Raw genomic sequence first — 15,106 nt, 5'->3', positions numbered from 1 at the left:
GGATCATCCAGATGATCATTAGTAAACTTCAAACGTGGCTGGACGTGTACTGGCATGATTAGGGGGACCTTGCGTGCCCTTCCAGGATTTTAATCCATGATGGCATAGTGTGTTACTCACAGTAATATGTGAGACTGTGGTTCTAGCTCTCTTCAGGTCATTAACCAGGTCCTTCCATTTAGTTATTGGCTGACTCCTGACCTTTTTCAGAATCACCCTTACCCCACAAGGTGAGATCCAGAATGGAGCCCCAGACCGAGGAAGACTGACAGTCATCTTATGTTTCTTCCATTTCCTAATAATTGTGCCAATAATTGTGCAACAGTTCTTGCATTTTCGCCAAGCTGCTTGCCTATTGTCTTGTAGCCCATCTCAGTATTGTGCAGGTCTACTATTTTGTCTCTAATGTCCTTAGACAGCTTTTTGGTGTTTTCCATGGTGAAGGTAACAAGTTCAAACAGGTGCAATTAACACAGGTAATGAGGGAAGAGTAGGAAGGCTTTTTAATGAAAAAACTAACAGGTCTGTAGAAGCCATAATTCTTGCTGGTTGGTAGATGATCAAATACTTATTTCATGCAATAAAATGCAATTTAATTATTTAAAAATCATACAATGTCATTTATGGTTTTTATTTTTAGATTCTCACAGTTGAAGTGTACCTACAATAAAAATTACAGACCTCTCCATTCTTTGAAGGTGGTGTACAAAGTCACTGGAAAATTACTGGAGGGGAGATATGTATCACTGAGGTTGTTAGCGTCAGTGATATTAACCTAAAAAAAAAATCCCTCACACTAATTGCTGAGAGGGGTTAATCGGCCATGTTTAGGGCTAGGTTTAATGAACAGCTGTAGAGTGGATGAGAGGCTGTTCACCATATCTCCACCCCAGGGAGAAGTCAAGAGGATAAATACACAGCTTTCTGGACATTGGTGTGCCATCCACAGATAAACAGCCTGGTGGAGAGGTTCAATAAGACCTTGAAGTCCTCGTGGAAAATGATGGCTGAGACTGAGATTGCTTTCTCTCATATCTGCTATTCTCTTTTAGAGAAGTTCCACAGGCTTTTACGGGGCTCTCATCATTCGAGTTATTATACAGATAGCACCCTTGGGAACTTCTGAATATTGCAAAGGAGACCTGGGAAGCAGAGGTTACACCCCACCAAAGCATCATTGAGCATATGGCCCAGATGCAGGTCAGGATTATGAGGGTGATGACGATCGTGAAACGGAGCCTCCTTCAAGCACAAGAGGCCCAGGCTAGAGTCTACAATCGTTCAGTGAGGCTGCGACAATTTAGCCCTAGAGAAAGTAAACTTCTGGCCAAGTGGCAGGGGCCATGCAAATTGGTTGAGATGCTAAATGACATCAACTACAAGGTCCACCATCCAGGGAGACGAAAACCATACCAGGTGTACCACATCATGGTGACACAGGGAACTGGTGGAAGCTACGTGCCTTTGGGCCAATTCTGAAGTCAAGGTCGAGGATGTCACAGTGCCACAGACACATACACCGGCCCAGAAGCAACAGTTCTGAGAACTACTTCAGCAGAACTGGGACCCGTTTTCGAAGTTGCCAGGATGTTTGCAGGTTGTTGAACATGAAATCCTGACAGAACCACATGTGCCGGTGAACTGAAAGGTGCATAAAATTGCAGAAACCTGCTGCAAGATGATTTAGACAGAGGCGAGGAGAATGTCGAGCCTTGGCATTATCAAGGAGTCAAAGAGCTGCTGGTCCAGCCACATTGTCCTTGTGGTCTATTGCAGGTGCTGGCTTTTGAGTCATGAATCTACTTAGCTTTTTGTGTCAAATCAATTTCTGTAAAGATTTGAAGGGTGCAAATTTTAAAAAAATAATAAATAAAGCTATACTTAAAAAAAAGCTTTACTTAATGCATAACTGTTTTACAAGTCCAATTTAACCACCCTACATCCTTCAACAATACTGTGTGCTATTCCCACATGCTCATTTCCAGTCATGAACTTACGTGTACCTACCTAGCACTGCAGCATTTTTGGGTTAAGGACTGTTTCTTGTCAGGAGGGGGAAATTTAAAACAAAAAAAGTAAAATACCAAAAAAGAGTTTTGCATAACTGTTTTACCAGTCCAATTTAACAACTGTCTGTCTACAACTATACTGGCTGTTTCTGCATCATTTATTATTTATTATGCTTTTCTTATGTAGCGCTATCATATTCTACAATGCTTTACATACATTATCATTGCTGTCCCCAATGGGGCTCACAATCAAAATCACCCATCAGTATGTCTTTATAGTGTGGGAGGAAAGAGGAGTACCTGGCGGAAACACACACACAAACATCGGGAGAACATACAAACTCCTTGCAGATGTTGTCCTTGGTGGGATTTGAACCCAGGACCCCAGCGCTGCGAGGCTACAGTGCTAACCACTGAGACACCATGCTTCCCATCCTGCTCATCCTTTTTGTGCTTGCACCTTCCTGAAAAAATAGCTTTTTACATGTAATTTTTGCCAAGGGAGAAAAGTATAATCAAAAAAATGTATACAAAAAAAATACAAAAAGTTAACATTTTGCAAATTAGTTTGTTTTACTAGTCCAATTTGATACAATAAAAATACATATTTATACTGTGCTAGTCAGTAGATAGAAAAAATATTAACATATGAGAGTACTCAGTGTTTCATACCATTTAGTGGCTAACTCAGATTTCTTCATCAGGCATAGTATAACACTAAATCTGAAGAGACACATATTTATGCACAACAGGACATAGAAAAGTGCAGAAAATAAGACAAGTGACGTGAAGCAGAGCTATCAATGTGCAACAGGGAAAAGAACTGGGGGTCAGTATGTAGGGGAAATTGAACCTGTGGCCAAACATTTTTGTATCCCTGTTCACAGCATCACAGACATCAAATTGCTGGCTTTGAAAGGTAACTTCAAATCTCAGAGAGACAGTAGTAGGTGAGAATACTAACTTATAACAAGCTTTGATACATTCAGAGCAGGAATGAATGTGTCGCATGGATTTATGTCTTTCTATATCACTTAAGGAATGTGCTCCTCAGACCATTTGGGGACATCATAATCATTTGCCAGGCTTCAATGAAAACACAATTAACCCCTTTCCGACATCAGGCATATATTTACGCTGATGTCAGACTTCCTCTGTTTGATGTGGGCTTTGGCGGTGAGCCCACATCTTTCCTGGGACTTGTCAGCTGTTTTAAACAGCCGCGGGAGGAATCGCAATCCACCCGAGGCTATTAACCCATTAAATGCCGCTGTCAAACGCTGACAGCAGCATTTAACAAGCGCTTCCGGCAATCGCTCCAGAAATCTGCCCACTGGTGACCTGTCACGTGATCAAGGATCACCAGTGGGTTTGCATGACAACCACAGGTCTCCTGGAGACCTCTATGATTGTCACTGCCGCCTTGCATTACAAGTGAGTAATTCAGCTACATTAAGCGAACTGATCATCGTCTATATGTAGCTGAGCCGATCTGGTTATGGCAGCTTCTCGTCTCCCATGGAGACTATTGAAGCATGCCAAAAGTAAAAAAAAATGTTTTTAAAAATATAAAAATAAAAAAAAATAAAAGTTCAAATCATCACCCTTTTGCCCCATTCAAAATAAAATAATAAAAAAATCAAACATACACATATTTGGTATTGCCGCGTTCAGAATCGCCTGCTCTATCCATATAAAAAAGGATTAACCTGATCGCTAAATGGCGTAGCAACTAGCTTCAAAAAAGTCAAAATGCCAGAATTACATTTTTTTTGGCACACAAAAAATAAGCCCTCGCCCGACCCGAGATCACGAAAAATGGAGACGCTACTGGTATTGGAATATGGCACAATTTATTTTTCTTTTCAACAAAGTTTGGAATTTTTTTTCACCACTTAGATAAAAAAAAAACCTATACATGTTTGGTGTCTGTGAATTCATATTGACTTGGAGAATCATAATGGTAGGTCAATTTTAGCATTTAGCGAACCTAGCAAAAAAGCCAAACATAAAGAAAGTGTGTGATTGCACTTTTTTGCAATTTCACTGTACTTGGAATTTTTTTCCCATTTTCTAGTACACGCCATGGTAAAACCAATAGTGTCGTTCAAAAGTACAACTCGTCCCACAAAAAACAAGCCCTCACATGGCCTATTGACAGAAAAATAAAGAAGTTATGGCTCTGGGAAGAAGGGGAGCAAAAAACAAAAGCGCAAAAATGAAAATACCTCTGGGGTTAAAAGGTTAAACATTTATACTCTTTGTCTATGAACTACTCGAATATCTACTGCCAGGACTGTTTCTCCCTGTCCCACATTAATAGTTCTGCTTCACATCACTTGTCTTATTTAGTGCACTATTCTATGTCCTGTTGTGTGTTAACCCCTTAATGACCAGAGATGTTTTTGGTTTTGCATTTTCATTTTTTGCTCCCCTTCAGCAGCATAACGGACTAGGGGCTGAGTGGGCCATACTGCTGAATGCCCGCTGCCGCCAGAAGGAGACCAACTTGTTAGGCAGGAGCCGGAAGAACTCAGCATCAGCCTCAGCCGGCAGCCAGCCACCCGACCCAGGAGAAGAGACAGGCACCCGAGTTACGCTAAGTGAAATTGATATATATATAAACAGCCACCTTGAGTTGTTCTTCCCCTTTGTATCCATTGGCATTCACTTGATTTATTCCCTGATGCTCCCTTCAAGGGGGTCTATCCCTGTAACCATTAAATCAGAAACTGTTTTCCCCTGTTAACCCTTGCTCTGTGCCTCTGTGTCACTGCATCCAATTACATGTGTTAGACATGATCAGCAAGTTTGCTAGGTCTGGTGAAGACCTGGATGTCTTCATGATGATATCAGGTTACCATATCAATGATCACGGCCCCCGTGTCATGCCGCGGGGTATCCGATCCAAAGGCAGAAGGGCTGTCAGCCCTCTGCCTGCTCCAGAATCATTGCGATCATGTTTGATCACAGCATTTTGGGGGTTAAAGCGCCAGGAGCAGTTTGTCACCGCTCCTAGCACTTAGTGCCAGGTTTCAGCCGTCAGAATTAGCTGACACCTGGCAGCGATCGCCCGCATACAACCCCCCCCCCCCCCGTGTGCACAGACTATCGCAATTATGTAATATTCCGTCTATGGTCAAATAGGCCCAGGGCACATGGACGGAATATTACGTCCAATGTCAGAAAGGGGTTAAAAGTAAAAATCATAACTGAACATTTTCATTCAAAAAATGTATTGACTGTTTAAGTTGTTAAAATAGAACATTCCAATTGTTTTAATTATTTTTGTCAGAATTCTTCTATTATATTAAGATGAGGAAGTTTTATGTGAACATTTAGAGAAGAGTCATTCATAAAAGAAATCAACTAAAAAAGAAAATTAATATAAAAAATTTACAGTATTTACGATGCACAAAATTTTACATTAAAAAATAGACCCACAATACTGAATCTGTTAATGGTTGAAGCTGTTATCTTCCTGGAAATAGTATTTCTTGCTCAAAAATTGGAGGAAGAACATCAGTACATGCAGCGAGGTCACTTCTAAAGCCTCATGAGCTGCATTTCCATTTTCACAAAACAATGTCCCTTGCCAACACATCATCATAACACTAAATCGTTTCTTCTACCCTGGGTATACCAGCTGTTAAAATACTTTACAACACATTTGAGAAGCAAAAAAGGTTTTGAAGTCAGTACATTAATATTGTATTTAATAAGTTCCCTTGACAAACAACAGGTTCACTTTTATCCCCTCAATGGTCTTATAAGTGTTTCCCAGGATAAAAAGGGTCATGAGTACATCCGATTGTGATCTTTTTGCTAATGATCTATAGTAGCTACAGTCAGCATAGAATGACAAAAGGCAAAATAAATGACATTTATCTTCAATTATTGCTTTTCCTGTGGGACGGAAAAAGCAAATTATATTTCAAGTTGATTGTAAAACCATTTAAAAAATACATCTTATCTTCAGCACATTGATAGTCTTCGCTGATGAGCGCACATCTTGTGTACTGAAATTCATCATAATATATAGATCTCCCTAAAGACATTTTATCTTTCAGGTTTTTGATATGAAAAAGAAAAGTGTGTCCAGAATTAATTACCCAACAAGTGTTGTCTTTTCTTGACAAGGAAAAAATTAAAATAGCTTTTTTTTTAGCCATTCTATATAATAAGGCGTCATGCTTCTAGTAAGAAAATACTGTAGGACTTAGGAATTATATAGAGACAAATAGGACTGAAATACAGAATAATAGAGACTGGTGTGTACCATCATACATTTACGAATAGCTTCTTCATGGAGAGAGATGAATGGACCTTTAGTGTCACCTATTGGATGCAGCAATCCTAAAAGTCCATATTGATCCTTTATGAGCTTTGCATTATGACTTAGGATAAGAAGCCAAACCAGAAACTGCAGATTACGTGTGTTATGGGGTATTTGTCCCTTTTCAGTGCAAAATAGGAGGTCTGATTTGGCTGGGTTAGAGGTCTCTGATCATGAAACTAAGGCTGGAGTCACACTAAACATATGAAAAATCAGTCCGAGTCTCCCTGCTAAGAGTCTCACAAGTGTCAGGAGAGTGTCATGCCAGTACAATTCTATTTTTCACACTTAGCATCCGATTTACATCTGAATGCAGTCTGATTGCTATCCGATTGCAATGCGATTTTAACATGAGCTTTTACATACAGCAATTCTCTATGTCACTTACACATCGTTTTCAAAGGAAATATTCGTCAAAACACATATATACAGTGGGGGAAATAAGTATTTGATCCTTTGCTGATTTTGTAAGTTTTGTAAGTTTGCCCACTGATAAAGACATGAACAGTCTATAATTTTAAGGGTAGGTTAATTTTAACACTGAGAGATAGAATATCAAAAATAAAATCCGGAAAATCACATTGTATAAATTATATAAATGTATTTGCATTTTGGAATGAGAAATAACTATTTGATCCCTCCAGCAAACAAGACTTAATACTTGGTGGCAAAACCCTTGTTGGAAAGTACAGCAGTCTGACGTTTTTTGTAGTTGTTGATGAGGTTTGTGCACATGTCAGGTGGAATTTTGGTGACGCCTCTTTGCAGATCATCTCTAAATCATTAAGATGTCGCTTGCCAACTTGGAGCTTTAACTCCCTCCATAAGTTTTCTATGGGATTAAGGTCTGGAGACTGGCTAGGCCAATCCATGACCTTAATGTGCTCCTTTTTGAGCCACTCCTTTGTTGCCTTGGCTGTATGTTTTGGGTCATTGTTTTGCTGAAATACCCAGCCACAACCCATTTTAATGTCCTGGCGAAGGGAAGGAGGTTGTCACTCAGGATTTTACGGTACATGGCTCCATCCATTCTCTGATTGATGCGGTCAAATAGTCCTGTGCCCTTAGCAGAGAAACACCCCAAAACATAATGTTTCCATCTCCATGCTTGATACTGGGGACGGTGTTCTTTGGGTCATAGGCAGCATTCCTCTTCTGTTATGATCCCAATGGCAAAGGATCTCAGAGATAACAGCAAAGTCTGCAAACATAAATACCAGCTCAAAGGGACGTGGTAACTAGGCTGACCATATACCTGATCCTAGCACAAACCCTAACAGTAGCCGGGGAACGTGCCTACGTTGATCCTAGACGTCTCGCGCCAGCCGGAGAACTAACTAACCCTATCAGGGAAAATAAGACCTCTCTTGCCTCCAGAGAAAAGACCCCAAAGTAATACAAGCCCCCAACAAATAATAACGGTGAGGTAAGAAGAAAAGACAAACGTAAGAATGAACTAGATTTTAGCAAAGAGAGGCCCACTGACTAATAGCAGAAAATAGTAAGATGACTTATATGGTCAGCAAAAAACCCTGCAAAATATCCACGCTGAATATCCAAGAACCCCCAAACCGACTAACGGTGAGGGGGGAGAATATCAGCCCCCTAGAGCTTCCAGCAGTATCAGAAATCACATTTTATACAAGCTGGACAAAAATATAAACAAAGCAAAATAACAAAAATAAGAAAGCAGGACTTAGCTTATCTTGCAAGGAACCAGGACCTGAAGACAGGAGCAAACAGAAATGAACTGAATACAACGATGCCAGGCACTGGACTGAGAATCCAGGAAGTTTAAATAGCAACACCCCAGGCCTAACGAAGCAGGTGAGTACCAACCTGGTAAAAGACAATCCAAGTGCCAAATCACTAGTGACCACAAGAGGGAGCCAAGAAGTATAGTTCACAACAGTACCCCCCCTTTAAGGAGGGGTCACCGAACCCTCACCAAGACCACCAGGGCGACCAGGATGAGCAGCGTGGAAGGCACGAACCAAATCGGCCGCATGAACATCAGAGGCGGCCACCCAGGAATTATCCTCCTGACCATAGCCCTTCCATTTGACCAAATACTGAAGCCTCCATCTAGAGAGACGAGAATCCAAGATCTTCTCCACCACGTACTCCAACTCGCCCTCAACCAACACCGGAGCAGGAGGCTCAACAGCAGGAACCACAGGCACAACGTACCGCCGCAACAAAGACCTATGGAACACGTTGTGAATGGCAAATGACACCGGAAGATCCAAACGAAAAGAAACCGGGTTATGAACTTCCAAAATTTTATAAGGACCAATAAAGCGAGGCTTAAACTTAGGAGAGGAAACCTTCAGAGGGACATACCGAGAAGACAACCAAACCAAATCCCCAACACGAAGTCGGGGGCCCACACCGCGGCGGCGGTTGGCAAAACGTTGAGCCTTCTCCTGTGACAACTTCAAGTTGTCCACCACATGATTCCAAATCCGCTGCAACCTATCCACCACGGAATCCACCCCAGGACAGTCAGAAGACTCAACATGACCCGAGGAGAAACGAGGATGAAAACCAGAGTTGCAGAAGAATGGTGAAACCAAAGTAGCGGAACTAGCCCGATTATTAAGGGCAAACTCCGCCAATGGCAAGAAGGTCACCCAATCATCCTGGTCCGCAGAAACAAAACATCTCAAATAAGCCTCCAGTGTCTGATTAGTTCGCTCCGTTTGACCATTAGTCTGAGGATGGAAGGCAGATGAAAACGACAAATCAATGCCCATTTTAGCACAAAAAGATCACCAGAATCTGGACACAAACTGGGATCCTCTGTCGGACACGATATTCTCCGGAATGCCGTGTAAACGAACCACATTCTGAAAAAACAAAGGAACCAGATCGGAAGAGGAAGGCAACTTAGGCAAGGGTACCAAATGGACCATCTTGGAAAAACGATCACACACCACCCAGATGACAGACATTCCTTGAGACACCGGAAGATCAGAAATGAAATCCATGGAAATGTGTGTCCAAGGCCTCTTCGGGACGGGCAAGGGCAGAAGCAACCTGCTAGCACGAGAACAACAAGGCTTAGCCCGAGCACAAGTCCCACAGGACTGCACAAATGACCGCACATCCCGTGACAAGGAAGGCCACCAAAAGGACCTAGCCACCAAATCTCGGGTACCAAAAATTCCCGGATGCCCTGCCAACACCGAGGAATGAACCTCCGAAATGACTTTGCTGGTCCATTTATCAGGAACAAACAGTCTGTCGGGTGGACAAGAGTCAGGTCTACCAGCCTGAAATCTCTGCAACACACGTCGCAAATCAGGAGATATGGCCGACACGATAACTCCCTCTTTAAGAATACCAGCTGGCTCCGAGACTCCAGGAGAGTCAGGCACAAAGCTCCTAGAAAGAGCATCAGCCTTAACATTCTTCGAACCAGGCAGGTACGAGACCACAAAGTCAAAACGAGAGAAAAACAATGACCAACGAGCCTGTCTAGGATTCAGGCGCTTAGCAGACTCGAGATACATCAGATTTTTGTGATCAGTCAAGACCACCACACGATGCTTAGCACCCTCGAGCCAATGACGCCACTCCTCAAATGCCCACTTCATGGCCAACAACTCCCGATTACCAACAACATAGTTCCGCTCAGCAGGCGAAAACTTCCTAGAGAAAAAAGCACATGGTCTCATCACAGAGCAACCAGAGCCTCTCTGCGACAAAACAGCCCCAGCACCGATCTCAGAAGCATCCACTTCAACCTGAAAGGGAAGTGAGACATCAGGCTGGCACAAAACAGGCGCCGAAGTAAACCAGCGCTTCTGCTCCTGGAAGGCCTCCACGGCTGCAGGGGCCCAATTAGCCACATCAGAACCTTTCTTGGTCATATCCGTCAAAGGTTTAACAACGCTAGAAAAGTTAGCGATAAAGCGATGGTAGAAATTAGCAAACCCCAAGAACTTCTGAAGACTCTTAACAGACGTGGGCTGAGTCCAATCATGAATAGCTCGGACCTTGACTGGGTCCATCTCCACAGCAGAAGGGGAGAAAATAAAACCCAAAAAGGAAACCTTCTGCACTCCAAAGAGACACTTTGAGCCCTTCACAAACAAAGCATTATCACGCAAAACCTGAAACACCATCCTGACCTGTTTTACATGAGAATCCCAATCATCCGAGAAAACCAGAATATCATCCAGATAAACAATCATAAATTTATCCAGATACTTCCGGAAGATATCATGCATAAAGGACTGAAACACTGAAGGAGCATTCGAGAGCCCAAAGGGCATCACCAAGTATTCAAAATTACCTTCGGGCGTATTGAATGCAGTTTTCCATTCATCTCCCTGCCTAATGCGCACAAGGTTGTACGCACCACGAAGATCATTTTGAATACTTGGTGATGCCCTTTGGGCTCTCTAATGCTCCTTCAGTGTTTCAGTCCTTTATGCATGATATCTTCCAGAAGTATCTGGATAAATTTATGATTGTTTATCTGGATGATATTCTGGTTTTCTCGGATGATTGGGATTCTCATGTAAAACAGGTCAGGATGGTGTTTCAGGTTTTGCGTGATAATGCTTTGTTTGTGAAGGGCTCAAAGTGTCTCTTTGGAGTGCAGAAGGTTTCCTTTTTGGGTTTTATTTTCTCCCCTTCTGCTGTGGAGATGGACCCAGTCAAGGTCCGAGCTATTCATGATTGGACTCAGCCCACGTCTGTTAAGAGTCTTCAGAAGTTCTTGGGGTTTGCTAATTTCTACCGTCGCTTTATCGCTAACTTTTCTAGCGTTGTTAAACCTTTGACGGATATATGACCAAGAAAGGTTCTGATGTGGCTAATTGGGCCCCTGCAGCCGTGGAGGCCTTCCAGGAGCTGAAGCGCCGGTTTACTTCGGCTTCATCCTGGCCCTGAGAGATAGCCAGTAGAGCTTTTTCTGCCTGAATTTCAAGATTAGGCTCCTCATAAAGCAATCCGAGCGCCAGAAAAAACGCATCAACATCCGCCAATGCCGGATCTCCTGGCGCTAACGAGAAAGCCCAATCCTGAGGGTCGCCACGCAAAAAGGAGATAACAATTTTAACTTGCTGAGCTGAATCTCCAGATGAACGAGGTTTCAAAGATAGAAACAATTTACAATTATTCCTAAAATTCCTAAATTTAAATCGATCTCCAGAGAACAGCTCAGGAATAGGTATCTTAGGCTCAGACCTAGGACTGCTAACAACAAAATCCTGAATGCTCTGCACTCGTGCAGCAAGCAGATCCACACTAGTAATCAAGGTCTGAACATTCATGTCTGCAGCAAAGCTTACAGCCACTCTGAGAAAAAGGGGAAGGAAGAAAGAGGAGAGGAAAAAAAACCAAAAAACTCAGAACTCCTTTTCTTTTAATCCCACTTCTGCAATGCATTAACTATTCATAGGCCTGGCATACTGTTATGATCCCAATGGCAAAGGATCTCAGAGATAACAGCAAAGTCTTCAAACATAAATACCAGCTCAAAGGGACGTGGTAACTAGGCTGACCATATACCTGATCCTAGCACAAACCCTAACAGTAGCCGGGGAACGTGCCTACGTTGATCCTAGACGTCTCGCGCCAGCCGGAGAACTAACGAACCCTATCAGGGAAAATAAGACCTCTCTTGCCTCCAGAGAAAAGACCCCAAAGTAATACAAGCCCCCAACAAATAATAACGGTGAGGTAAGAAGAAAAGACAAACGTAAGAATGAACTAGATTTTAGCAAAGAGAGGCCCACTGACTAATAGCAGAAAATAGTAAGATGACTTATATGGTCAGCAAAAAACCCTGCAAAATATCCACGCTGAATATCCAAGAACCCCCAAACCGACTAACGGTGAGGGGGGAGAATATCAGCCCCCTAGAGCTTCCAGCAGTATCAGAAATCACATTTTATACAAGCTGGACAAAAATATAAACAAAGCAAAATAACAAAAATAAGAAAGCAGGACTTAGCTTATCTTGCAAGGAACCAGGACCTGAAGACAGGAGCAAACAGAAATGAACTGAATACAACGATGCCAGGCACTGGACTGAGAATCCAGGAAGTTTAAATAGCAACACCCCAGGCCTAACGAAGCAGGTGAGTACCAACCTGGTAAAAGACAATCCAAGTGCCAAATCACTAGTGACCACAAGAGGGAGCCAAGAAGTATAGTTCACAACACTCTTCCTCCAAACACGGCAAGTTGAGTTAATGCCAAAGACCTCAGTTTTCATCTCATCTGACAGCACTTTGTCCCAATCACTCACAGAATCGTCCAGGTGTTCATTGGCAAACTTCAGATAGACCTGCATATGTGTGTTCTTGAGCAGGGGGACCTTGCGGGCGCTGCAGGATTTTAAACCTTTACTTCGTAATATGGTACCAATGGTTTTCTTGTTGACTGTGGCCCCAGCTGCCTTAAGATCATTAACAAGTTCCCCCCATGTAGTTTTAAAATGATCTCTCACCTTCCTCATGATCAAGGATACCCCACGAGGTGAGATTAAGCATGGTGCCCCAGATCAATGTCAATTGACAGTCATTTTGTATTTCTTCCATTTTCTTAATATTGCACCAAAAGTTGTCTCCTTCTCACCCAGCGTCCTACTTATGGTTTTGTAGCCCATTCCAGTTTTGTGCAGGTCTATGATCTTGTCCCTGACATCCTTATGACGTTCTTTGGTCTTGCCCATGTTGTAGAGGTTAGAGTCTGACTAACTGGGTCAGTGGACAGGAGTCTTTTATAAAGGTGACTATGTAAGACAACTGTCTTTAATGCAGGTAACAAGTTGATTAGGAGCGTCTAACTGGTCTGTAGCAGCCAGAGCTCTTAATGTTTGGTAGGGGATCAAATACTTATTTATCCCTGCAAAATGCAAATAAATGTATATAATTTATATAATGTCATTTTCTTGATTTTATTTTTGATATTCTACCTCAATGTTAAAATTTACCTACCCTTAAAATTATAGACTGTTCATGTCTTTGTCAAACTTACAAAATCAGCAAGGGATCAAATACTTATTTCTCCCACTATGTATAGATGTCAGTGACACACACATATATATATGTATCAATATATTACATAGATAGATAGGTAGAAAAAAAGCTGCTGTAGTGTAAAATCACAGCAGGAGCTGACAGGATAGAAGAGATGGATTACATACAGTATATACAAATAGAACAGGTAAATATATAAATGGCAGTGACACACACATATATATATATATATATATATATATATATATATATATATATATATATATATATATATGTGTGATATACAGATGTCTGTGACAAATACAATTAGTACAGAGTGTGTGTAGCTTACTGTACATGTATTTAATTAATAAAGGATTATTTTTACAAAAAATGGCTTAGGCTCCAGCGCAATTTTCCCATGGCACTCGCATTGACATCAGAAAGGTGAAGTGAGCTCATTGGCTGTGAACTCGCAGGACTTGTCTGACGGCGAGCAGGAGAACTTCCTCTTGCTCGCAGTGCCCTCAGACAGTTAATAGTAGTTCACAGGGAGACACTGAGCACACGGTGCTCAGTGTCTGCTGGATGACAGGCTGTATGGTCGCATCATGCAACCTTGCAGCCTGCCATCTAAATGTAGAAGAGCTGGACCCGTCATGGGACAAAAGGATTAGCAATATCTCTATGGAAATATGAGGAATATTGTTGTTGTTTTTTTAACTCTTTTGCAGATGACAAGGACGTCAAGGGAATAGGTGTGGCAGTACAGGGCAAGTGGGAAGAGCAAGGTTAAGATTGGACTGCCCATGACAGGGTTTTGTTGGGGTGGTCTCTTAATTATTGCCAGAGCTGTATTTATGTGTGTGTGTGTGTGTGTGTGTGTGTGTGTGTGTGTGTGTGTGTGTGTGTGTTTATACAGCACTTCAGAATTGGGGGCCCAACTTTGAATTTTGTCCAAGTCTAATCACATAACATTACAATTTATGAAATGCAGGAGATAAAGATTTATTCAGGGATCACCATAATGTATGAAAAATGTACACTCTCTTATTGTCCTCTTTAAAGTGTCTCAGATGTCTATCTTTAAAATTGAAAGTTATAGTTACATGCCAAACCAGCATGAAAGCATACCCTCATACATTACAAGGCGGCTGGATGTGAAAATAGCAGCTGGGCAAGAAATGTAGCAATTAGATGGCTGCCATTGCTTTTATGTGCACACCTAAGCTGCCTGATGCATTAATTTGTGTGCATTATCTTTCACAATCTCCTGACCCCCCAAAGTAAATTTTAGAATCACCTAGAGCAGTCATTCTAAGACGCGATCTTTGTACTTTTGTTGGTGACAGCTTTTTCTTGGGTAAGCATGAAGAGTGAGAAGTAATACCCATGACAGTGATCCTGCCTTCTTACCGGCATCTAAGACTTAGGCGGGGGGACCTTGGACAACTGACTCCCGCAATCTCCCTCTCATCGTTTTGTAAAATTAATCTTATTTAGTTAAATGCGCTGATATTTAATGTTTGCACCTTTTTACATAAAGCTACTATTGATTTTGATGGTCTTCTACTTGGATAGAGACCAATTAGAATTTGTATTTGATCACTTTTGTTGTATCATTGTTAAGTATTTTTCCTTTTAAATAGTCATGATTAAAGTTAAAGGGGTTAGTCATTTGGTCTAATCCGTTCCTCTGTTACGGAAAAATGTACATTTGAATCAGTATACAACTGAGTATAAAGTGCTTTGAACATATGGAAGCACTTCCCAAGCCTCCCCTC

Source organism: Ranitomeya variabilis, chromosome 2 (assembly GCF_051348905.1).
Source record: "Ranitomeya variabilis isolate aRanVar5 chromosome 2, aRanVar5.hap1, whole genome shotgun sequence".
Classification (NCBI taxonomy): Eukaryota; Metazoa; Chordata; class Amphibia; order Anura; family Dendrobatidae; genus Ranitomeya; species Ranitomeya variabilis.
The sequence above is the reverse complement of the archived record's forward strand: the minus strand, read 5'-3'. Positions refer to the sequence as shown.